Raw genomic sequence first — 26,760 nt, 5'->3', positions numbered from 1 at the left:
TTTGTAAAATATTGGAATACGTTGCCCAGGGAAAACAGGGGAGTTACGATCCCTGGAGGTACTTAAAAGATGTGTAGATGTGGCACTCGGGTACATGATTTAGTGGTGGACTCAGCAGTGCTGGGGTAAGTTTGGAGATGATCTTAAAGGTCTTTTTCAACCTAAAAGATTCTGAGATTGTATGATTTGCTCTCATGTAAACTGATTAAAAAAATCCTTTAATGTTTACTATTTGAACAAGTAGCCTTTTTCATACTTTAGCTAAAAAGCAAGAGAAATGTTCATTTTGGTTGGTGCTTGGCCATATGAACAATCTTTGTTTTTTGAGTACTGTCTCTTCAAATTTCACTGCTGTTTCTGGAGACTTGAACAGTGGTGACAGCATATTTCTCCTCTCAGCTGGAGAAGATGTTTTAACTGCCTTTCAGAAGTGAAATCAATTCATGTCTTTCTGTATATGGCAACAGACTCTCACTGGAGCTGTAGCCTATGACTTTTATCTTATTGTGACACCTGCTTCAGTCAAGGGGATTACTTCTCCTGGAAGGTGTCAATACTGATGGTGTTCAGTTGAACAGCTGTCCTCCCTCTTCTATTATTATTATTATTATTCATGATGTGTGATTGATTCTTCTGAGGGCCTTAGGGATAAAAACCTTAGCAGTTCTTTGCTGTCTTTCTTTTAGAGGGACCTAATGGACAATTATTGTTCTGAAATGTGCTACGGCCACCATTTCACCTCATCTATTGTTCAGCTATCTCTGTGCAGGCAGAATGTGGGCAATGAAAAGGTGCAAGATGTGCCATTATCCATATGCTGAGAGACATCAGTTGCTCACTTAGTGCTTCTCCAACAGTGTCATTCATTACCCAGTACCACACTGAGAGAGCTTAACTGATGCAAGAGAGAGAAGGCACTAGCAGTGACTCCACTTACACACAGCTGAGGCATAATATGGATTGGGGTCATTTTGACTGAGGGTGTAGCTCCATAATAATTATTGAACTTTTAAATTCTGGGCTTATTTTACATAATTTGTATTATCTGAAAGTCGTATTGACTATATTCAGCTTCTTAATGCTGGCACTTGTATCAAGAATTTAGCAACACATGGAAGGTGAAAACAGGAAAAAGTATTTTAAATGGGACCTATAAGATCTGCAATTGCTTATTCCAAAAAAAAAGATTAACAACTTAAATCAGCTACAATGCAAAGTCATTTTCCTTTCTAATAATTGAAAGATTACCATAAAGAAAGTTATATTCAACTGTTCTGTAGCTTCACGATAAATAAGACACCAAAATGCTTCCTATGGAGCAAATAGAGCATAATGTGGATTTTAGAAATTCCCAAGTGTTGTGTAGGTCTGGAAAAGGCTACATGGGGTGGCACTGAAAAATTCCTCACTGGAAGATCAGATAAACATCTCTCTCTGATTATCTAGACAACTCTTGCTGGTAGTGAAGGCAAATGAGTCAAATTATCTTTGGTGTCCCTAAGGTGTTCTTGGCCATTGACACTAAAGGTATCCCTTCTTTTTATGTTTTGCCTCAGGAACTAAGATCAGCAAAGATTATCATCCAAGTGCCACATTGAAGCAGAAGATGAGGGCACCACAGTGAGGCAAGTAAAGACTCTTACTCCTAATCTGAGCCTTTGAAAACTTTGCTTAGTTTGCAGGAGTCTCTCAACTAGTTTCCCATTCTTCTGGGAAGCAGCTATAATTAAACAATAGGGAAGTATTTAAGGATGTTTCCGGAATGTTCCTCCGGCAGAGGAGGTACTTGCAACCATTCCTAGAAATACCTTGAAAAGAACTCAGAACATAAAATCCAGCAGAAGGTCAATCTGCTGTCTGCATTGGTTGCTGGTTTGTTTTCCTTGCATACATACGAATTTCAATCTCTTGCAGTTCCTCTGGCCACAGCTCTTACATAGGTGAGCACACTGCCATTCTAGATTTTCTCATAATAACTTGTTCTGTGGCTTGCTGTGGGCAACAAAAAATCAGAGCTGAATGGTAAAAGACACTCTGAGCCACCATTCAAAAATGAAAGTAAAAAATGCATATAAAATCACTGAATTGTTGAGGTTGGAAAAGGCCTCCAAGACCAACTGTTAGCCCATCATGGCCACATTCCCCACCATGTCCCTAAGTACCACATGCCCATGTTTTTTGGACACTTCCAGGAATGGTGACTCCTCTACCTCCCTAGACAGCCTGTTTCAGTGCTGTTCTAATCCTTTCTGTGAAGAATTTTTTCTTAATATCCAATCTAAACCTTCCCTGGTGCTACTTGAGGCATTTTCCTCTCACCCCACTGCTTCTTATATGAGAGAAGAGACAAATTCCCACCTCACTATACCCTCCTTACAGGCAGTTGTAGAGAGTGATAAGGTCCCCCCCAAGCCTCCTTTTTTTCAAACACCCCCAGCTCCCCCAGTCAGGCCTTACAAGACTTGTGGTCAAGTCCTTGCACCAGCTCATTGTGCTTGTAATTAGTTTGCACATAAGACTCAGGATTTGGACACAAGAGTCTTTACAAAATCACAGTCTTTACAAAATCACCGTCTTGCTTGGATTTCTGTTCTAATAAAGTACAATTCTCCCTCCATGGCAGCTTTCACTTCCCCCACCTTCCCATTTTATCTTCCTTCAAGCATCTAGCTTACAGATTTTCTCCAGCTACCAACCTATTTTGTTTTCATCTTTTCAATAATTCAAATATATGCATCAAATGCACACATGGCATATTTCCAGGCAGTAACATCCCCTTTCCTTCCTGTCTCTTTGTAGCCAGGTAATTTACACATAAGATGCACAAAGATAACCGTGCCCTTTCACAGTCCTGGTTTGTGCACCAGCTCCCTCTGCTTTCGCATTGCAACCCTCCATTGGAGCCTCTGGTGGGACAGCTCTGAGCCCAGAGCAAAGCCTGGTGGCACAGAGAGTTTGGCCTTTCTGGCCTTTCTGCATTTCTATCCAGTGCAGCAGCAGGTCCATGTGCAGCTCCGGTATGGACATCAAAGGTGTAGCTGCCATGATTACAGCTACGGTAGAAAGCTCCCTAGACTAGTCCTCCCTAGACTATTCCTCTCCCTTCTCCCTTTCCCTCCTATGTTTTTTGACAGATTTGTGTTTTGCCAGTCATGAATTCTTCACTTGAGAAGCAGCAAGACAACAGAGCAGTGCTGCCCCAAGCAAACTCCCCCAGGAGCCAGCCCACGCTGACTGTGTGCCCAGGAGGTTGTAACAGGAGGACAGGGCAGAGGAGCCCAGCCCCAGGAGTCAGAGCCTCCTCATCCCATGTGGTGGCTGGCCATGAACTGTTTTCACAACTTATGTTTTTCTCTGCTCCCTGTAAAACCAAACCATACTTGTTTCACCACAGGAGTGTCAAGGGCAAAGATCTGAGGACACCCCAAGAGGTATTTAGTGACCCCAACAGAAAACTTTAGAAACTCAAGCAATACTTTAATAAAATTCCAACAAAGCAAGAACAAGTAATAAAGATCTCAGGAATGAAAGAGATCTCTCTGGAGAATGAGTTGAGGGATCATATGCAGGAAATAAACAAGAGATTAAGAAAACAAGAGGAGGAGATACTTAAAAATGACAAAAAAACCCTTGAAATTTGCAGTGAAAGACATGGGATAAATGGAAATAGCTGACCCAGGTTAAACTAATTATTTAGCTAGATCACTGTTCTGCTTCCATTCAACATCAACACCAGACGCTTCAGAGAAGTGGTACAAGAGATACCCACACAGCTGGAGAAGAAGCTTCACCCAGAGCCCAAGCTGAGGATCAGTGAGTTCAGCCTTCTGCAAGTGCTGTGTAACCACTGTTGTAACTTCTTTATAAAGGTAAAATATGAAAAATATATCTGTGACGGCATTCCTATTAATGTAAATATCTATTTCTGGCAATACCTTTTGATAACACCTTGGGGCAATACTTTCCAAGGGGAAATTACACTTCCTATGTCCTTTTCAGTAGAACGGTCTTGCCTTTTAATTTAATTGGTTTCCCTTTGCTTCTGCATTCTAATGAAGGTACAGCACATCCTTACCTGACTACTTTATGCTCCTTAATATACATGCATCTAACATGTACATATATCAAATGAGTATCATATTTATCCTCTTTTTAAATGGCACAATACTAATTTGTATGTACATCACAAATTTCCAAGAACTAGATTGCTGAACAAGGAAACTTTCAAAATGTGTTTTAGATAAATGACTTGCCTAAAAATTCTCCCCATGGCAGCTGTTGATTGCATTTGTACCACATTATTAAGACACAGGCCCAACCTCACTTTGCTTTGGCAATTTTAGCAGTAACTTTTGGAAGCCTTAGGTGAGGCGTGATTCAAACAACACTCATAGACAGGTCTGGAAAGGAAGATTTTATAAAGCTGCTGTTACTACTAGTAAAGTACTAGCAAATGCCAACTGCAACTAGATTTCTCCCTTACCCAAATGTCTTCCAGTGTTTTGCACTTCTTTCTCCCCACCCCCTGTCTAAGAAAACCACAAATTTTGCCTGAAGGGGTATCATCATTAAAGAAAGAAGCAGTGCAGTCAAAGCCTTAGGATGACACAGATCATTCAACAGTTGTTCAATTACAGAGAAAAGCTACTTATTTTTGAACACAGAGCTTTCACTCAACACAGGCCCAAGGCAGCATTATCAGATTTGTATCTGCAGTATCTCAACCAGTCTGATGCAGGGCTTTCGCTCATTACAGAAGCTGTGCCCTTGTGTGAGGTTTACATCTAGGTTCAAAGAGTTTCTAAAGTGTCTTGGAGCTGTGTTGGCTTTAAAAGGTATTATCATGATAATTTCCAAGAATGAATTAAAAGTTGTTTTGGATACCTCTCACCTCCTAAATCCATCTGATTTTGTTTAAGGTTTACAGGCTACTTTCCCTGCAGAATTCCTACAGACCAATAAAACAGTATGCGACTACAGAGTCAACATGGAAAACAGTAACACCCAAAGCACGCCAAGGTAAACCAAGCAAATGAAATACAGTATATTCAAAAATGAACATTTTTGAAAACTATTATTTAGGGCATACAATTCCTACAGACCCCAAGTGTGACCAATAGCAGGGTATGACCACCCAGATGGAAAAGTTGATTCCCACAGGTTTTTCTTGGCAGATTTCTATTAAAATGCTGTTCAGTACTAGCTGTGAAAGCAGTAAGAAATAAAATTTTTCTCTGTTATATAGCTGCATAGAAAAACATATTGACATGCAGGGGAGTGTTTTCTACCCTCTAAATCAGAGTGATTGCTGGCCACACTATCATTTCAGCTGACAAGGACATAGCATTAGCTACAAGCTTCTCACCACTTCTTGCCATGCTGACACTACAGGAGTCAGGCCATTAATATTATGCTCTTTTTACAGTCTCTTAAATATAAACTTTTTTTTTTCATTTTTGTAAACTTTCCATAAACCTGAGCTCCTCCTGACCCAAAAGCCTCAGTAATTCTGCTGATTGTCTGCTAAGTGTGCTTCTGAAAATATCCACAGCTGTAACTGTGGTCAGCTGCTCACATATGAGCAACCTGGATGGAAGCAATCGATTTCAGGGCCTTTTAGGGTAATGCAGCTCCAAAACATACTGAAAGGCAGAGCAGTGAGAAGAAAATGACATACAGGCCCAATTCCTTTCTGCAGTTCAACTCTATAAACTGCAATCATTCATTTCGAAGGAAAGACGAATGGGTTACTCCACATCTGTACAACAGTAACAGAATAGAGTTATGTCCTAAGCATCTGGTGAGAAACAAAATGAATTTTTCACAACATTTTCTCTAGCATAAAGTTAGATTTGGCTTGCAGGCATTCAAGATAAAAAAGATAACAAGTCAGCACAGGGATCTACATGCTGAAATACTGTCCTGGTTCCAGCCAGGGCAAGGTTAATTTTTGCAATGGCCAGGGTGGGGAATGGCTAGGACCCAGAGGTTATCCTGTACACCTCAGGTCATCTTCCAAGGACAGGGGGAAGGGCTTGCTTCTGGACTGGGGTAGCATGGCAGAGGGAGTGGCTGTGTATTGTCAGAGGTTTCCATGGGGTCAGCAAGAAGATTTCTTTCTCTTACACGGTCTATCATTAGTATTGTTGCTGTTACTGTTCATTTTCTTACTGCATTGCTGTTTCTAGTAAATTGTTCTTATCTCAGTTTGTGATCTTTATCTTTTGTGACCCCCATTCTCCTCACTACTCCATCATAGAGGAGAGGAAGGAGGAGGGAAGGAGGGAATGAGGTAGGGAGAGAGGAGGGGAGTGAGCAACATACAGCTTGGAGTGGTTTCAGTGGGAACACTAAATTGGAGAATACCATTCCTAAACCATGACAAATAGTCAGAACACAATACATTTTACAGACCTGTACACAGGAAGGTAACTTCTCAGTGCCCCCATCACAGTATTTCCAAACTTCCAAATTTCAAACTCTACAAATTCTCATGGCCAATCCTGCAAAAATTGGAAAGTAAAGTTAAAATTAGGAAGTTCCCAAAGGAAAAGCAATTAAAATCAGCTCTCTCCTTGGATATACAATGCTAAAAGTCAGAGTAGAATTGGTTTAGAGGATATTAAACATTTTACACTACAGGAGCAGCTAGATCATAACTATTACACAAATATAGCAAAGTCCAAGTTAAATAAAATGCAAAGTGGTAAGTTGCTGTTAAAGATATATTTCAGGGTAAAAATTCAATGCATATATGGAACTGGATTAGAAGAAAGAGAGAATACTGCACCAATTTATATTCCCTTTGAACTGTCTGTAATACAGACCATAAAGTGCCTTTTCAAACATATAGCATATCACAGAACTAGACAATTATTTCTAGCCATGGCACTTCTAGGCTTTTGGGAAAGGAGAGCAGAAATAGTCCACAGTCTAGTGGAACTGTGCTGTGTGACAAAGCATCTACTAGTGGGTTCTGCCCAACATCAATAAACAATTGTTTTTCCTTTAAATGAAGGAAAGAATTTCAGCAGTAAACAAATGCTTCACATCTTGCATGAATACTTCAACAGAATCAAAGCAAACCTGTCTTTTCACACCTCCTGGAAGTGTTATTCCAAGTCAAAATACAAGTCATAGCCTGAGATCAGTTTTCAATCACGACAACCATGACGCCGTGATAATAAGGGATGGTGACACACAAGACACTAAAGCTTCCTGTGACACTCCCCCCTGGAATCCACGCTCATTATTGTAAGGATAATTATCTGGGTATCCCTGAGACCAATTTTGCACTTTTTGTATAAAGATGACCTCTTGCATAAGACATGAAATTTAAAATCATCTCCTTCACGGATATCATTGAGTCATTCCATTACCTCTGGGACAGATATGAATTATGCATTCTTCGATTCTCTTTAAAATTTAGATGCATAAGGGGGCACAGAAAAATCTAAATGGTACTAAAAATATAAAGCATTCAAGAAAGAAACAATAACTTGCATGCTACTAAGTGCTGCAGTGCTCTGAAGGCTCCCTGACTGGTCAAGAAAAGCACATAAAGCACTGAAAGGCAACAGCAGGCCTCCATGCTAATGGCTGCTAGTGACAAGGGCTCACTGAACGTCACTGCTTCACATACTGTGTACTGCTCATTTCTTTTATCTGTGTGACCTCTCTTTTGAAATGACTGATGAAACTCGCCTGAATTAGCATCTTTGCTTCTGGGCATTTGCCACCTAGAAGGCATTTAGCAAAATCTCTACTAAATACAAATATAAAGCATGGGGGAAAAAAGATCATAATCTTAACAAAAAAATAATCACTAAATCACTATGTCTGTTAAAGAATAGTCTGTGTGTAATGCAAAAGGACTACTTCTCTGAAGCCTCCTTGTTAGGTTATTTTTCTACCTTGACACCCTTTAGGAGTACTGGCTTGTCACAATACATGCATTCACATTGCATACTTGGCTAACATTTTCATAATTGGTGTGAATAAAAAGAAATAGCTGTTACTGCAAGAAAAAAAAAAAAAAATGCCTCTGTTCTGATGCCCTGCTGCTATGATGACCTATTTCACACTAGCATCTGCTCTCTTCTCATGAACCACTCCAGATGTAAGCTGGCAAAACAGCACTGCAAGTATGTTACCCAGATGTCCACCGAGTGCTGCAGATGTTTTCTTCCATGCTTCACATTTAATGTGTGCCTGATTAATTTTTTCATTATTATCTCAGCTACTTCACCCACAGAATTTCCTACAAAGTTTGCAGAATCCAGGATCTAATTTGCAGCCACAAGGAGCAGCTCCCTTTGTGTAAACAGGTTCATTAATGTCTGAAATAACCAGTCAACAGAGCCTTGGTCTGAATTGCCAAAAGAAATGCAAACTTCAGTAATCTATTATGTCTTGATAATATCTGCCTGAGGATTTAACACAATGTTCATTTCAATTCAAAATTACAGATGTTTGCAATATTCAGATGCATCAGTCTGACCAAAAATATTATGACCGTTCTCTGCCTCAAGCCCTTGACCTGAATGAGGTTAGTGACAGGGATATGAATGACTTGAGTGGAAAATGAAACACAAAAGTAGTTTTATCATGAGGAACAATATTTCTTCTGTCACTAAACCATTTTTTCCCCCTCAAAATTACAGAGTAGACTGCAAATCTTCAAGGCTAGCAGTCACGACAACAGTCTAAGTGCCATTTAAAAGAATAATAATTTATGAGATGCCTTGGTAGAATAGAAAAGGTCACAGAGTAAACTCCCCAGGGAGGACAGGATGACAAAGGTTACAAAGATGACTAAAGACTCGCCTACAGAAAGGAATTTTCTTGGAAGGAAGATGTTTTCTTGCAACAGCTTCATCCTACCTAACGCAGTTCCTCATCCAAATGAGCAGTTCACCTTTAAGTTAGCTAAAAGGCATTGCTTGCAAAATGTGCTTCTGAAATTTGTAGATTAGCAGCTTGGCCTTGTACTCACTGAAGTCCCACTGAAGTGCTGGTAGAGGGAGGACACTGTGGGTCTGTCCCACAGGGCACAAGGGGGATGCCTTGGTGTGATCCCACATGGGACATCAAGCTTGACAAAATCTCTGGAGTCCTTGCAATACAGTCCCCAAATAAATCCTACTTTTGTGGCAACCAAAGTACCATCTACAGATCTCCAACAGGCCACCACAGACTGGCACAATTTGTCTCAGAAGCAGTGTGAGGAGTTGGTAGGTAAGGAGATTAAGACACACAGTTGACACACTGCTCCTGCACAGTTGTAAATATGCACACAAGCCATCACTCTACCAAGCAGTTTGGGCAGCTTTTCCTTGCCACAGCTATAGCATTCCCCTTCCTCAGATGCTGCAAGTACAGAAAAAAAAGGCAAGCATGAAGAAAAGCAGGAACAGCGCTTTTTGGCACAGCTCCACTTTCTGCCAAAACATCTCTGGGCTCATAAAATACACATGAACTGGTGGGAGAAGCTGATGCTGCAAACCTGGGAGTAACCAGCGGTGTCTACAAAACATCAGAGTGATAAAAAATAGGTTAACCTGAAGCCAGCATGCAACAAAAGACAGCTCATCTCTTCAGAAATGTGTGGCCATAAACATTTCGAAAACTGACAGTTTCCAACTGCTCACGATCAGCTGTGGGAAGTTTCTGCAGCTGAATCAATGGCTGGCACTTATGGAGGGGCCTGGCACAGCTCTGAAGGGCACAGATGTAACAGGTGCTGGTAAAGAAGAGGTTATTGACTGCTTTGAGTATAAGAGAATATATCTAATTTCTCTAGGATAACTATGAGAGCCCTTCTTGCTGGTATCTGACCTCCATGCCAAGCATCCCAGTCTATAAAGAGGTACCTGAGAAGCAAATAATAATTGAGTCAAATTATCTAAGGAGTGTTTGAGGATGCTTACCAATTTTCTATGCTAAAATCAGGCAATTTTCTAAAGGGGGCGAATGCCACAGACATTCAGAGGATCTTCAATCCCTTGCTCCAGCAGTCCCTGGTCCATCACAACAGACCACAAAGACTTTGGCTGGCTGTTCAGATCACAGAACATTTTCACAGACCCATAACTGCACGCTGATGACAGCAGAGTATGCCTTTGGGAGAGGGAAGGGCAAAAGGCAAGTGGAAGGTGGGATGCAGCTGAGCAAGACTTCAATTGAAACATCATCTTTTATCCTGCACATCACGTGCAGGAAGGAGGGAATGTCACAGACACGTTGCAAATACATCAAAGAGCTCAGGCAATTCCCACTCCTGAGTGACAAATCCACTGGGCATGCTGCCAGGCAGCCCTCCTGAACCTGTCCAAGGAGGGGAACCAGCACTTCCACCCCAAGATTTGCCTCATGCTTAGAGACGCTTACTCTGGTGCAGAAGCTCGCCCTCAGTGCCGAGCCTTGGTGGGCTTTGTGTGAGGGGTTTTATACTCTCCTGCGTTGGTTTTGTATGCCTTGTCTTCCTTTATTAATTTTAAACAGAATGGAGAGATGTAAATTCACCATTGGGGATATGTCAGTGTTTGCTCAACATGCTCTATATACCTTTATTAATTTTGTATTGAGGGGTGGATGTGATTTCACTCCGAGGGGAAATCAGGGGTAGCAAAAGGTCTTTCCCACAGCAGGGCAGCAGTGGGGAAGGGGAGATAATTTCTCTGTGGGTTTATTTTGAGTGATTTATGTGCTTCCATGGGTTTCTAAAGCTGAAAAATTTTGAGCTTTCATGAACAGGCATTTTCAGTGCCATGACCCACTGGTCTAAAGATGTTTATTAGCTTAATGTAGCATTTGTTATTCAAGTCTTACTACTTAGAGTACATTTTAAAAGCAGCAGATGATGCCTTCTTATAGTGCAAGAACAGTATGTAAAGAGGGAAATTTAAAAGATTTCAAAATTGAGACCTATTTCCAAATAAGACTTATTCTTTAATGGTACAAATGCATAAACAGCATATGAACTGCAAAACGGTTGTTATTTTTCACCTCACACAAGGTTTAACTCTTGGCCATAAAGTTTAATTCTTGGCTCACTGCAAAAATTGCCTGTATCTGTGAGAACGGCTTGGCAGCCTGTCATTTCCAACAGTGCAATTCCCAGCCCCCAAACAAGCCAACACTTGGCTTGGAGCATGCAGGGATACTCAATGCCCTGGACTGATGGAAATGTTGTGAAGTTACTTACTTGTAGACAACTCTTTGCTATCAACTTCCAATTCACACAGTATGGTTGCACTCCAGCATATCCCTTTGTTTAGACTCTTTCTCCCAGGATATCTCAATTCACCAGTATCACAACAATGAAGGGGATGTTTCCTTTACTGTCTGTCCTACTTGCTTTAAAAGAAAAAGTTTTCAGAGAGGAAAAAAAAAAAAAAAACAAAAAAACAACAAACCAACAACCCCTCATGCCTCCTTTAGTTTCCAGAGGTTCCTAGGTTGCATCTTCTCCATACTCAGCTTTGCAAAATGCAATAAATAATGAACAGCCGTGTCCTGAAGGATCTGGCCATTTCATAAATGACAGTCAAAAAGCACAGAAGCAACGGGTGCTGTTTACTGTTCAGTTCTTCACTGCAACAAATTTCATCCTCACTTCATCATGTATTTTCTCACTCACATTTCTGCAATGCAGGTACAGAGGCTGCTCCACTTTTTTAACCCTCTGAGCATGACAGGTGTCTTTTCCTCTGCTGACTATCTGAGCACAAAGTCTGTGACTTTGTACCTCATCTCCAGCTCCAGCAGCACCCAAATAGTGAAACACAGCCTCATGTTTACTGCACAGGGCAATTCAGGTGGTGATTCCTCTGTACTGTGGAGGTCTCTGTGACTCCTCAGGCCAGGGACCTGTTGTGGGAAGGTGGCCATGGTGTGAAGCTATCAGTGTGCAGCAATTTGGGGAACATTTGCTGTGTAAGGAAGATGAATATTCTCATGTAAAGTCTAAAGCTTCTGTTTGCCCTTCCCAAGGCAGCTGTGACATGGAGAAAAGCTGACCAGACAGCAAAAGACCTGTTTCACTGATCAGAAGATGCCACAGCAAAATTTATACTTCCAAAGACTTACTAGGATTTATGCTCCTGAGACAACGCCTTACTGAGACTGCTTCTCTAACAAACTTCAAATGGTGAACTGAATTAATTATTTGCTTGAGCAAAACATACTACATGCTTGAAAACTGAATTAAAGACTAGCTGGCTCTCCCTGAACATGTACAAGTGATTCTTTTCCTAAACTGGTGCAGGTGGCACACAAACTCCTTGTGTGACTGACAGCAAGGGCAGAAAGTTTCTGCACCGAGAAGCACAGTTCCCATTTTGAGCACCAGAAAGAGCAGAACTGCTTTGTTTGAAAAATGAGCGATGGAAACAGGAGAGAAAGGGAATAGAGGAGTGCAGCTGGCTGTCATGGGCTCTCTAGGTCAGCACTTTTATACCTGCTGAACACAGCTGGATTTTGAACATGTGGGAGGGAAAGAGGAAGGGCAGGATTTGAAAACTGGCTCACATCCATCCAAGATGATACCATGCAATCCAGAGAAAAAGTAATAAATACCAGGTACATGTCACAGCACACAATGCTAACAGCCTTTAATAAAGGCTAATGCAATGATACTCACCAGCCTCCTTGCTGTGCTGCCAGCAGCCTGGGTGTTACCAAGGACTGAAGGCAGGCAGGCAGTGAGGCAGGGAGCAAAGGAAGACAGGCAGCCCTGCCTGACTGTGAGCCTCTTGTTCAGGATCCTGCTTACTGACCTCATGTAGGAGTACAGGAGTCAGCCAGCGCTCCACATCATTTGCCTGTTAGCTGTGTCCTCACCCTGGTTTCAGCTAGGACAGGGTTAATTTTCTTCCTAGTAGCTGGTACAGTGCTGTGTTTTGGATGTAGTATGAGAATAAGGCTGATAACACACTGATGTTTTAATTGCTGCTAAGTAGTGCTTACACTGAGTCAAGAACTGCTCACATTCCCATACTCTGCCAATCAAGGAGTTGAGAGAGAGTATGGCCAGGACAGATAACCCCAGCTGATCAATGGCATGTTTCATACTATAGAAGATCATGCTCAGAAATGGCCAGGGCATTTGCTCATTTCATGCTGAGCAACTGTGTTGTGTACCACTGTTTTTCTTGGGGTTTATTTCTCTCCTTTTTTCATTACTCAATAACTACTATTATCATCATTAGCAGCATTATTATTGTTATTGTTAATATTAAATTTTATCTTACTTCATTTATTAAACTGCTCTTAAGTCACAACTTTTATTTTTTCCCAATTCTCCTCCCCACAGGGAGGGGTGTTGGGGGATGGGGTGAGTGGGTGGCTGCATGGTATTTAGTTGCTGGCTGGGATTAAACCACAGCAGTTCTGGACAAGCTGCAGGTCAGCAGTGATATTCTGTGCCTAGTTCCTTTCCAAGTCCTCCAAAAATAGAAGAGGGAATGATGTCTTAAGTTTTAGCTGTCATATTTTTCAGATTTTGTACTGCATTTGTATATAATTCTGAACTTCATATAAAGTGTTAGCAAGTTCTCTTCACAGTTTACTTAGACAAAACAATCCTTTTCTAGCCCGAGAACCAAGGACGCCACTGCAGCTTCAGGCCCAAGAAGCGTAAACAAAAGCAAATTGAGGAGAGAAATCTGGGAGGATGGGACTTCAAGGCACCAGAACTGGCTAGAGTTACTGTCACTGTCCTTCACCTTCCTGCAGCTGCCTTGCTCTCCTCTTTTTCAGTGGAACTGTTTATAAAACTTTGGATGAAAATTGCATTCAGTCATTGCCTCTCTTCACCCTGGAGAAGAGAAGGCTCAGGGGACCTCATCACAGTATTCCAGTACTTAAAAGGGCAGCTGCAAAGAGAATGGAGGCTTTCTCTTTACAAGGAGACATAGGGAAAAGACAAAGGGCAAGGGATGAAAGTTGTACCAAGAGAGGTTTCAGCTCAATATGAAAAATAAACTTTTACCCTGGGAACAGTCAACCACTGGAACAACCTCCTAAGGCATGTGGTAGAATTTCTGTCTAGAGCTTTTTCAGATGCAATTCCACATGGTGCTAGATAATCTCATCTAGACTTCTTTTCCCACAAAATGTTGGACAGATGATCTTTCAAGGTCTCTTCCAATCTGGGCTGTTCTATGATTCTATAACTAGCTATCCCCCAAATCCTCTTTCTCTGGAGACTGATTCCCAGAGCTTCCCATCCAGACCTTCAAAGCTGCCTGTATCATCTGCTCTTTCTCTCTGAGGTTAAGGTTGTCACAGAATAATTTATATTGGAAGGGACCACTGAGGGTCCTCTTGTGCTTAAAAGAGATTGCTCAGAGTCTTCTCCAGTCAAGTTTTTTACAGCTTTGAGGTTGGAGATTTCACAGCCTCTCTGGACAATTTGTGTTAGTCTTTGATCACACCTATGGTGACTTTTTCCCCTCCAAATATATACAGTCAGGATTTCAAATGTTCCAAATTGTGTCTGTTCTTTTTCTTATCATCATGCACCTTTGAAAAGAGTCTGACTTATGCATCCCCTCCCATTAGGTAGTCTTAGACAGCAATAAGATTCCCCAATGACCTTCCCTTGATCTGAACAGTCCCAGATCTCTCCACTCCTCATATATCTTCTGCTCCAGCTCACTGTACATCTTGGTGGTCCTCCAGGGGCCTTGCTTCAGTCTACCTATGCCTTTCTTCTACTGGGGACCCCAAAATCAGATACAGTACTTCAGGTGTGGGCTCACATGTGCTGAATTAAGGACAATTACGACTTCCAACCAAGCTAGGTACAGCTAAAAGTATCCAGGGGTCAGCAGAGCACAGAACTAGAACAAAACGCCCTACAAATATGTGCCCAAATGTGAGCAAAATACACAGAATATTACTATGACTGGAGTAGCACTGAAAGAGAGATTAAAGTCAGCCACTCAAGCCCAGAGCAGTAGCAGGCTCACAGGTAAAGCAGCCCAGCCATTTGGGAGAGACTGGACAGATATGAGGGGAGAAAGGTAGGGAACACCATAATATTTCAGAGCACATAACCACTTAAATCAAAGCAGCTAAATTACTGCAGATCTTAGCAGGAATAAAAACAGCAGTAATTTCTCCATTATATTATAATGGATAACTGTATCATGCAAACACATATTTTCTTATTATCAGTGTAGCATGATTAGACACTGTACAGCACCATCATGAAAAGATGATAAAATGGGCCAAAAGTGATATTAACCAATTGACCATGGAGGCATTTCTGGAACACAGAATATACACACGAAAATTGCAATTCATACAATCTTTGTGAAGAGATTACATATCTGCATCTGCTATCCAAACCAATGATATCCTGAAAAATTAAATAAAAAAAGAAAAAAAATTGCTTGGCAAAGTTTCATCTCTAATACACAATACCAAAACTTCCATACACCTTGAAATGAGACCACTAATAACAAGAGGGAAAAAATCTCCTTCCTAAGAGATACCAGAAAGAAAACATACACACACGGGGGGAGGAAAAATAGTGATTTGTCTACCACCTTTGTGAGTAACTCCCTCAGGGAAGAGTCATTTTGGCATTAGGACCATGAGACATGGTAGCAGTAGTGAGTATAGAGAAAACAACAGCCTGGAGGGAAACGCTTTCATCAGGCCTGCAAATGTTGTCTGTACTAAGGAAAAAGGAACTTTGCATTGCCATGGGGGATTTTTTGGCAGCAACAGCAGCACAAATTGAGTCCCTATGAAGAGCTGATCATAAGGAACAATCAAAAGCAAAACTCTGTTATCTTCTTACTTTGTTATTGGAGGGAAAGAAAAGAAACGAAGGAGACTTATGCTAGGAATAGTCCTCAAAGCACTGGAGCAAAGTTCTGGTCAGTTCAATGATTTGGAAATCTGCTCATGAAAGTCTGGTTAACATTTAAGGAATTACTCAGATGAGTAACTGCCTGTCATGGACACTTTTCTGCCAACACAGATTTCCTATGTGGACAAGACTTTCCCCAAATCCCTTCCAGTGATCAGAAGCATTGTCCACTCCTTCTATTTTCCTGGAAGGAAGGCAGTAAAAATGTCAAAAGTTACTGAGTTATACAAACTTACTCTTCTGTCTTTCTTTTTTTCTTTTTTTTTTTTTTAAACTTTGCCCTCTGTCAAAAGAGGCATATTCTGATTTCTTTTGTTACTGGCTTGTTACAAAGAGTTACTTGCAATAAAGTCTTATCCTTGACCCAGCAAAATTCATGTAGGTTTATGCAAAGCAGAAAATGGTCTTTTGGACTGAAATGCCTCCTCTAAAACCAGAGTCCATGACTCTAGACACAAAATACTTCTAGCAAGGGCAGAAGCACTTGCCGTGTTTGTATTTATTTTAAGTAATGTGATGATAATAGGGCCACACAGTGATTTTTTGTGGTTGGGAGAGGTTAGCAGCAGAACTGAGGTTGAAAACTGCTGTCTTAAACTACTCAGAGCAAAGCCACAATATGGAAATACATTCTTTTTTGGACTACAGACTAAGAGGAATGAGTAGTACTGGTGGGGGTTCCACAAGCCTATTTCTGGCTAGAAAAACTGCCGTGATGGCCAGCTCCTTGCTGGCCTCCACCTTCACTCACAGTCCTGTGTCACGTAATTAAGCCTGGAGGGGATATAGTGTGTCTCATCATGCCCACATGAACACACAAAAAGGGTCTGCTTGAGCAGAGTGGAGGATTTCTGGATTTCTATCAGCAGGAATCAGTGAGTACACCTGAGGGATTCTGTGGCACCACATCATTGCAGTAACGAGCAGGCAGATGCCCTTGACAGAGGGAAAGGTCATTATTTTCTGCATAGTTTTCCTACCCACATCACCAGCAAGCTCACTTCCAGTTTGGCAAGCTGCTCTTTAAGCAGAAATCAGCCTGACAGAGACTTTAAGAAATGAAAGTATAATTAGGATCTGTTATATTTGGGATGTGTCTTTGCCATGTTACCGCTGACTTTGGAGCGTGCAATTACTGGCAGAAAGCTTTTAGCAAAGAAAGATTTGAATGAAATAAAAATAAACAACTCCTCCAAAAAACAGCAATTGTGTATCAGGGTGTGTCATCCAAGGGAGAATCTTAATGGCATCCTTTCACATCCCTAAAGCCCTGCACATGGAAAGATTCTGCTGAACTAGCCTGTGTCCACTAAACACCAAAGAGCAGAATAATTCTGCATTGGAATAAATTCTTCAAGCACTTCTTCTTGAAATAATACTAAAATTGCAAAGTGTCTGCACTCCAACCACTACAGCCACATAAAGTAAGGTTGTTTGGAGCAAAACAGGTTCTTCCTGTGCCTGCAAGAGACTTGTACATACATTTGCAACATGCCCATTGCTGAAGTATCTGTGTCATGAACTGATAAAGGAAATACTAATAGAAAAATGGAAAAGCTGCATGCACAGGCAGCTCTTACACTAAAAACTAAGTACAAACAGAGGTCACCTCTGGAAAAGACGGAGACAGGGCCTCCAGTAGCCTAATCCTAACAGCCACACTCTCAAAAGAACAGCAGCCCTTTGCGCACATGAACTTGTGGGTTTGCAAGTACACATGCATATTAAAAAATCATAAAAGCAAGACATCAGTGAGGGATGAAATCTCTCATGAAGCATTTCCAAGACCAAGGACAGACTGCATGTATGGCAGCATACAATGTATTTTGCACCCTACAAGCACAAGTGGGGCTGTTCTCTGAAATACAAGTTTCTACTTTTGTAAATGCTCTTCAGTTAGACTGAAACATTGCAATTCAGACTTTTAAGCTTTCAAACACAAAAACTGTAAAAAATTTAGAAAGGGATTTTAATGGGGTGAAACAGGGTCAAAAAGGAAGCCTGAGCCCATTTTGAGAACTGGTTCACAAAAGAAACCCTTACACATAATTTGACTACAAGTTTGCAAAGACAATTCTCCAGATTTCTGCAAGGTCATTTCAGGTAAAGGTTTGAAAAGCACACTGTTTCTTTAGATATACGGGTGTATATCCAGCAGGAATTAGAACAGCAAGAAAATCTGTTTTGTTCTGTCTGCCTGGAATCTGTCACCTTTTAAATCAACTTCTTAAAAGCACTAGTTTCCATCTGCAAACAGCACCACAGTGTGTGTGTGTGTGTGTGTGTGTGTGTGTATGTATATATATATATATATATATATAGTGCTTTAAGTGCAGAAGAGGATATCGAGTCCCTCAGAAATCCCATGCTGTTATGTTTAGGACATATTTTGATGATATTTCCTACAAGTTTCCCAGTGATGGCTGTGTCAGCAAGCTCTGGCACAGAATAGCAGCCAGCTGGGTGTGGACTAGACAGCATGTGGACAGGAGTCAGGCTGAGGACAGCACTGGAGCCAGAACGGTTGTATCTGTACTGGAAATAAGGCTCTCATTTCTAAAGCATTTGCAGGATACACCCCCTCTAGGAAAAAAAAATAAAAAGAAACCAAAAAAGAAACACTTGATTTTAAATTACAGTCTTTAAATGTACATTACTTAGAATTACGTTTTAAGAGGATTTATGACTAAGATGGGGAAAAAAAAGGCTTCTATATTATTAGCTGCAATTTTGAGGAGGATATCACAGAAATTATGTTTAAAGGTCTGGTCCTGGCAGTTCACATACATGTAAATTGTTCTGTACAGCTCAGTAGCACCCACTTGCTAGACAGAGAAAGGTCTGCAGGTTTGAACTGGTTGCATTATTGTTGGCATAAATTTACTCAAATTAGTCAGAGAGCTGGAAATGTCCTGCTTCAAAAAAATCCCAGGAACAAATTAATAGTTAATATATATTTTTCAGGGCAGCTTGGAAAATCTTATGAAAAAATGTTTTTAAAAATCTTTTTCTCCACTGAACAGCTCAGAGAAGTATGTCCCTGACAAAGGCCCGTAAGGGGCAAAAACACTGGTTATTTGTTCTCTTTTGCTCTTTACAAATGAAGCAAACTACAGTTAATATATTATGCATGTCTTTCAGCATATTTTTATTTAGCCTGCTGTGCCTTGGGAACTTTCACTTTGTTTTGTTTTGCCTTGGGAACTTTGATTTGATTTTGTTTTTCTGGTTAATAATAAAAGTGAAGTATTAGGGCAGGATGTCAACCAATCTAGAGCACGTGAGATTTGTTTAAGTTCCAATGAAACAGCCTCCCAACGTCTCTTTTCCAGTCCCTTATCTTATCAGCCACCAAACCACTCTCCACAAGCTGGCTTGTCAGAAGAACAACATGGGCCAGTTGCTATTAGTAATTTCATTTCCCGTTAACAGGATCTGTTGTTTCACCCGCAAGAATAAGACAGACTTTTCCAGTAACACACTGTAGGGTCTCAGTCCTGCACAGGTTGGGTACAGAGTCCAATCTGTGCCTTATACTATTTGAATTCCCATTAAGGTTGTATTAAAATGGATAAGCAAAAGATATTCTTCAGTGGCAAGGAATTTACTCCTACTGCAGAACTGAAAGGGGGAAAGTGAACATCAAAGCCTGTGGGAGAAAGAAGGGGGAGAGAGGACAATTGCCAGATTATACAGTCACTACATTCATTACTCATTAGTACTTTTTAATTTTATTTGGGGATGGGGGGGGGATCTCTCTTAATGGCTCTCTCTCTCAGCATATGGGAAAGCTGAGAAGCAAGAATGGACTAAGGAAAGCAGGACCAAAGAGATGGGAATGAAGGTTGAAGGGTTTTGATGGGGCTGAAAATCATGTTCTGGGTAAATAACCAACAGAGTGAGGCAGAGTGGAAAAAGAAAAGTTAGAAATTATCTGCAAGGGCAGGGTTCAGAAATGAATGGTCGCACAGCAGCACTGAGGGGTAAGCAGGCTCTCCCCCAGCTGCATTTGTCTCTAGCCTGCCCTACCCCACCAGCTGGAGGGCAGCACCTATACACCACTGCTACAATAAACTGGTATTCGTGGGTGGCTAATTTTCCCCTTCCTTTGCTTCCAAAAGGATATCCTCATTCAGTCCCTAACTTTTGTAAAACCCTTTTCCAGCCTGGGGCAAAGACAGAAGCATGATTACAGGGACAGACTCCTGGAGGGTCACTATTTATTTTCTGAAGGAAACACAGAAATTGTCAGTCTGTTTGTGTACGTCTAGACAGCAACATACAAATGTGCTGCCCTCCTCCTAAAAAAGTCGCAAGACAATTTGGAATGAACCAGCTCAGTTTCTTGCCTCTTCAACGGCTTCAAGCATGTTGGTCCCATGCAGCAGAACAAGTTATTCTGAAACTCTCAGTGGAGAAACTGCCCCAGTCCTTCAAAGGTGGTGGAAGATGGTTTCAGGATGTCATCCTCCCCTTTCCTCTTATTTGAGGACCAAATCAGTGGAATTCCTCTACTGTGGACAGCATCCAGGGGGGGAAATAATCTGTTTGCCACAAGAAATTTGAAGTATCTCATCTATGTAACCCAATTACAACCAAGTTTTCCTCCTTCCTACCACTGAGTCTCTTTTTGTAGTGGTGATTTTTGATTTTTTTTCATGAGGTTTTTTGCCATTTATATATTTGTAATTATTTACATATATATATGTGTACCCTGGATCAGGTGGGACAGTGAAAACATGCAAATTAAGGTCTGACGAGAAGCTCCTCAGATGCAAGCTGAAGGCACTGCCTGTCTGTCCAGGTGAAGAAGGGAATTGTCTCACAATTAAGTTGTCTAGTTCTGCCAGGTCCCCCTCCGCCCTGCACTCTCCTGAGTTGTACTTAGTTGTGCAGTTCTACTCTTACCATGAGGCAGCCCCCAGACACAGGTAAAATATCTGGGTATCTGGGATAGGCTTGAAACAAGCAAGAATTTTCCTGGCTCACAACCTGGGAATGAGTTGAAAAGGGCTGGGAAGATAGTTCCATAACCCTCAGTGGCGATTCCCACTGGCATCTTGGTATCCCTCCTTTGATAACACTTCCCAGGGTATTTCATATGGCTCCTATAAGATCCACAGGAAATTTAAAAGACATTTGCTAAAGATGGACTGAAATACAAGCTGCTGAAGTGCCTTTTTGGTGACGTTACTTGCTCTTGGGCCTGAGAGCTCTTGTCAGCAAGGACTGTAAATGCTGACAGCTGAGATCAGACTGGTAAAGCCAGGACTGAAAGACAGCTGGCACAATTGCTCAGGTTAACCCCAGGCTGCCCACTATGATGCATATCTTCAAGTGAAGATTGAGACTGTAAAGCACAGAGCAGCCAGAAAAAAAAAAAAAAAAAAAAAAAAAAAGGAGTCTCTGAGAGAATCTCTGAGAGAAAAAGGGAAAAAGGCACCATTTGGTTGGCCATGAAAAAGTTTCTTTTGGCTGCTTTAGCCCTAAAACATAAGCATATTGAGACCAGAAAATATAAACTGTCTGACCAACAGCCCTGAAGATGACAGCCCTGAAGGGTGTATCAGGGCTCAGCTCAGCATTACCTCTGAAAACTACTGCTTTATCTCTGAAAACTACTGCTTCTGCAGTCATTGCTGCACCAAAGCATGGGACAATCCTGCTAAGAGCTGAGTCACCAAAACCTGATTTTTTGCTTTGTGGTGTTGGCTGCAAAATTAAAAATCTCTGGATGTTTTCCTGCCACTTCTCCTTCATTAAAGACAGATTATTTTTAACAAAGAAAAGTATGGTGTAATCAGTATTAGATTACTCATCTGGCCAAAAACCTATGTCCACATTCAGATAGGAGAGTTACTCTTTTGCCTCAGCTTCACCTGTAACTTAAAAGAGGTTGTTCAAGGAAACAACCACCCCTTTTCCCTTCCTCTGCCTAACCTAGTGTGTGGCGTCTGAAGGATTCCCTCTCCCCTTTGATGCTAGTTGGAATTCCTTCTCATCAGTCCCTCTGTACAGGCTTTTGGAAGTGTTACCTCCACCACACCCACAGGAAGTTTGCCCCAGAGCTAAGGAGGAATGAGACACATCACCCACCTCAGTGTTTGTTACACAGCCCCAGCATAAGCCCTCCTAACTCCAAATGAGCAGCCACCAGGGCGACAGGGTGCAGTGGCTTAACTTGGGCCCTGAAAGCTGCCTATTTGCATCAGTGTACCACTGCACCTGATACCATTAGATCTGTCTCCTAATAACAAGCTTAATGAGGCTAGAAATGGCATCACTGGAGTGTCACACCCTGCCACAGAGACACTATTTGACACTATTTGAAAACAATCAGTGCAGTTGTGACTCCTCTTTACTCTGCTGCTATGCTTGGGAGGCAGAAGCCCCAGGGTGAGGCCAGAATTAACTGCTCTGGTTCTGCCATTCTTCCAGCTCCTCCCTTAACGCTCAATGAGTAGTTGGTTTCCTTAGTAGAATAAAACCCAATCAAGTCCTTCCAGGCTGAAAAGGAGAACAGAAAACCTCTACAAGGAGAACAGAAAACCTTGCTAGAAAGTGATACTCCATAAAACACTTCCATCAGCTTTAACTTCATGCACTCAATACTTCTCATCATCCTCTTTTCAAGCAAGTAACAGAGCCATCACACACTTATGCTAATAAAGCAAATGTAATATCCTCTTCCTCCCTGTTTTCCTTTCTCCCTGGGGTTCATATATTAAAAAAGGGATTCTCTAAATGATGTTTAGAAAAGCTTCCAACTATTTATTTGCTTTCCTTTATCACTGTGCTGAGGTTGCACCCAGCTGATACAGAGGTTTCGTTTTTCCAGCTGGGAATCAGACTGAGGCACAGTAGAAGCAGCAGTCAGATCCCACCGGCAAGACACAAATTTTCAAAGCTGTTGTGAGTATGAACTCATTTAAAAATCATTTAAAAGCCATTTAAATTAATTACAAAAAAAAAAAAAAAAAAAAAAAAAAAAAAAAAAAAAGAGAGAGAGAGAAAAAAAAAGGAAGAAAGCTTACCTTACTAACAGCTTTAGGGCCTGTACTACATCTCATCTCTCAGGCTGGATCCCAGATGGTCAGAGCACCAAATTGCTATTTGAGTTTTAATTATTCTTGTTATTATATTCAAGGTATGTCTGGAGACAAATTATGAAGCCTCTTATGAGTGGTCAGGAAGTAGGCACACATAAAGACTATCAAAAGGCCCTGTCACACCTTGCTCTATGGCAAGGCTTGGGTCACCAAACTGTCCCATGCAGAACTGCCACGATTAGAAAAGCCACAGGCAAACACAGCATTTGGAAAGTCTTTGCCCAGCTAACATTCCTGCACCATGTTCCCTACTGGACATGCTTCTGGGATTTGGGTTTGCTTGCAACACTTTTCCAACACTAGCAGAGGTTGCCAAGCTGGCCTCCTATGGCCTTGGGTAAAGATTACTGCAGAGCTGATTTGATTTGCTGACTGGAGTCCTGGTACCATTCCACTTCACCCATACTGCATGAGTTAAGTGCAGAACGATAGCATATGGGAAGAAATGCTGATTTCCTGGCATTCCTCCATTCCCTGACCTTCATTTCACACTCAAACCCACACCAACATTGATACCACTCATGCACCAGGCTGAGTGTCCTAACCAGCTTCAGGATGCAAGAAGCCCAGAAAAGAAAAGTCACCCCTGAGGAGAGAAACAGCAGCTTGAACTCAGGTCTGAGGCAGAGGCAAGCAAATGGGCAGACAGGCATCCACCTCAAAATCTTGTTTGGCTGCTACATTGGAGGTATTCCAGTTGCCTTTGCCATATTATTAATTCATGCCTTCTTTACACATCATTGCCTGACTTGGAGTTGCACAAAACCTAAACATATATTAAAAACACTATCATTGCATAAACAGCTCATTAAAATGGATTTTAAATGGAGACTGTAAAACTAAAATAAACAAATCTAAACCAAGGGTAGAATGCCCTTAAAATTAGAGATTTATGCTTGACTGGAGAAAACAAACGAGAGACAGTTCTCTCATTTCATCCCTCCAGATATGCCTACCCAGCTGTATATCCTGTAACAACTAAAAAGGCAGATCCAATGTGATTCCTCTGTGGGCAAACACTAATCTCCTTGCTTTCACAGACAATGGAAAATAAACTTGAGTACATGCTAGTTTGGTTAGATTATTCCAAACAGACTCTATTTTCTGTAATTCCTCAAAATAGATGCCTTTAAAGATATGTTTATGTGCTCAGCAGTTGTCCTATGCTTCATCCACCCCTTATCTGAGCTGCAAAGTGTGAGACAGAGGCTGCTCCACTTCATAAAAAAGACTGGGCTGATGATTTGCTGCAAGACTGTGCCTGTGCTAAGAAACTCTGCCCTGAGGGAGCCAATTTTTCTAACTCAGTGGGCATATATCAACAGTTTGGGTGTGAAGGGCCCTTACAGATCATCCAGTTCCAACCTCCCTGATGTGGGCAGAGACACCTTCCACTGGACCAGGTTGCTCAAAGCCCCATCCAACGGGGCCTGGAACATTTCCAGGGATGGGGCTTCCACAACTTCCCTGGGCAACCTGTTCCATTGTCTCACCACCCTCAGAGTAAAGAATTTCATCCTAGTATTTAATCTAAACCTGCCATGTTTCAGTTCAAGGTCATTACTCCTTGTCCTGTTCACATGCCCCTGTGAAAGCTCCCTCCCCAGCCCTCTTGTAGGACCCCTTTGGTTGCTGGAAGGTGCTGGAAGGTCTCTCCAGAGCCTTCTCTTTCCCAGACTGACAAACCCCAACTCTCTCTGCCTGCCTTCACCAGAGAGGTGCTCCAGTCCTCTGATCATCTTTGTGGCCCTCTTCTGGAACCACTCCAACAGGTCCATTCCCTTCTTATGCTGGGAGCCCCAGAAGTGGATACAGTGCTCAAAATTACCAAAAATCCTCTGAGATTGGGTTTTAAAGCAATTGAAGTGACCTGGATTTTACAGAAGTATTCACTTCAAAATGCATAGATGCAGAAGCATTTTGAAGTGTTCAGGATATCACAATAAGAAAAGAGATTGGCCTTATCCTCTGCCCACTAGGACTGCAAACACAGGATTTGACTTTCTGACAGTATTTAAAAAAAAAAATTATTACTAGACTTACAGATCACAATTAACAGATAAGCAACCTAGCCAAAATAAAGATAGATCATTTAATGCAGCAAATTCAATATCACATTTAATGCTTTGGAAATCTTCCCTTCTATCTGGCTGCCAGGGTCAACATCTGCCTATTAGTCTTTTTAGAACAATAAACATATCAGTTTGAGGCATCATATTATATGATTATGGGACTGGCTATCAGAAGGTATGTGGCAACAATAAAAACTCAGGAGTACTTACTGCTTAATATGCTTGAAATCCAGCACTTTGCAGCTTAATGCACTACTACTGGGAACACTAGTTACAACATCTAATTTCCAAGGGACATGAAATGTTCAAACCCAAGCAGGAAACAAAATTAACTAGTCCAAAACACAAGATTTTGAACAGTAGTTTAAAATAACAGGTTTTTCCATTATAAACAGTAATATTGAATATACAATATCCATGATTCTGAAACAAATTCCTGCATTTTGCCTTCTGTTTTCTTCCTCGTTAGCCCACTTTGGAAAGGATGCCTCACAACAGTCCTTTCTATGGTGTTTGAATAAATAAACAATTTTCAGACAACTTAATAGTGTCACAATAAGAGCTAAATTTCCCAGCATCAACAATAAGAGAAATTACCATTTGATTCCTCACATATTTTTTAAAAGTAGATTTTCACTTGGACCTTTAGCAAACCATAGTCCTTTCCACTCAAGGGTGAGACACCAAACATAATGAGAGGAGAGGGAATTTCCCAACTCTGTAGCTCTGGTGTGAATCACAAAGGAAATTTTATACTTCCTTCCAAACAGATGTCATGGCAGAAGAAGTGGTCACACCCTCTGCAGAGGGATCTTCAAATGTCTCAATGCTGACAAAAAATGTTTCAATTGAATTTTACATCCAGAATGACCCACTTCCATTTCTCATGAAACTGTTGCAGCATCCCAGCAAAGGCTGTTCAACTTTCCCCTTGCCATAAGCTTTTCAGAATTTGGAAAGGCTTGTTAGGCTAAAAGGACTTCAAAAATGACCTACCATCCCAGTGCTCTTCCCAGCAGAAATTCTTCAAACTTTTCTAAGTAAAAAGGACTGTTTTCACACTTGTGTAATGCTTTAATCTGAACTAAATGTGCCAGATAACAGAGCAGTATCTGTTACTGCACTCAGTGCTATCAGTGGGGAGCCCACCACTCTAAACATCACAAAATTTTTTTCCCAAATGGTGCCTTTTGGTTTAGTGGATTTTTCATGGAAGATCTAAACAAAACTACTCTCAGTTGGAGACTTGCTCAGAAATCTGCCACAAGTCTTCTCAAGTCCTGTAGTATTTGGATGCCACAAAACTAACACTGCTGCTGGTAAAAAAGGGAGAGATCCTATGGATGGCAGTGGTGCTGGCATGTGGTGCAGACACCAAATAACTACATTTATTTTCTGTCTTTATTTTCTTCACCTGTCGTGTGCACCCTCACACTCCAGCACAGAAGCTTATCCAATTTGGAGGTGCTTGATGTTTATAGTAATGTCTTGGCACACCATGGAAAAGCAACAATGATGGGTTAAGTGTGCTATAATGTCTACCCCAATCCCTCACAAACTTCATCCACTGTAGCTGCTGTCTTCAAAAAATCTGAGAGCTCATGCTGTAGCTCATATGTAAAAATCTCTTTAGGTTCTTTCAGTTAACAAAACAGCACTGCAAAAATTAGAATGCTTCTAGCTGCCTGCAGAT

At 41.3% G+C, this 26,760-nt stretch overlaps 1 protein-coding gene across 4 annotated transcripts in view; it reads right to left on the bottom strand.

Moving 5' to 3' along the window:
• Window positions 1–26,760, bottom strand: part of ENOX1 (ecto-NOX disulfide-thiol exchanger 1) — a 365,352-nt gene that overhangs the window by 247,088 nt on the left and 91,504 nt on the right. For all 4 annotated transcript variants that reach the window (XM_058825014.1, XM_058825015.1, XM_058825019.1 and 1 more), the window contains one exon: window positions 6,415–6,503. The gene's annotated coding sequence lies outside the window, so the exon portion shown is untranslated. The remainder of the gene's footprint in view (window positions 1–6,414; window positions 6,504–26,760) is intronic.

This window comes from Ammospiza caudacuta, chromosome 2, assembly GCF_027887145.1.
Source record: "Ammospiza caudacuta isolate bAmmCau1 chromosome 2, bAmmCau1.pri, whole genome shotgun sequence".
In the NCBI taxonomy this organism is placed as follows: Eukaryota; Metazoa; Chordata; class Aves; order Passeriformes; family Passerellidae; genus Ammospiza; species Ammospiza caudacuta.
The sequence above is the reverse complement of the archived record's forward strand: the minus strand, read 5'-3'. Positions and strand labels throughout refer to the sequence as shown.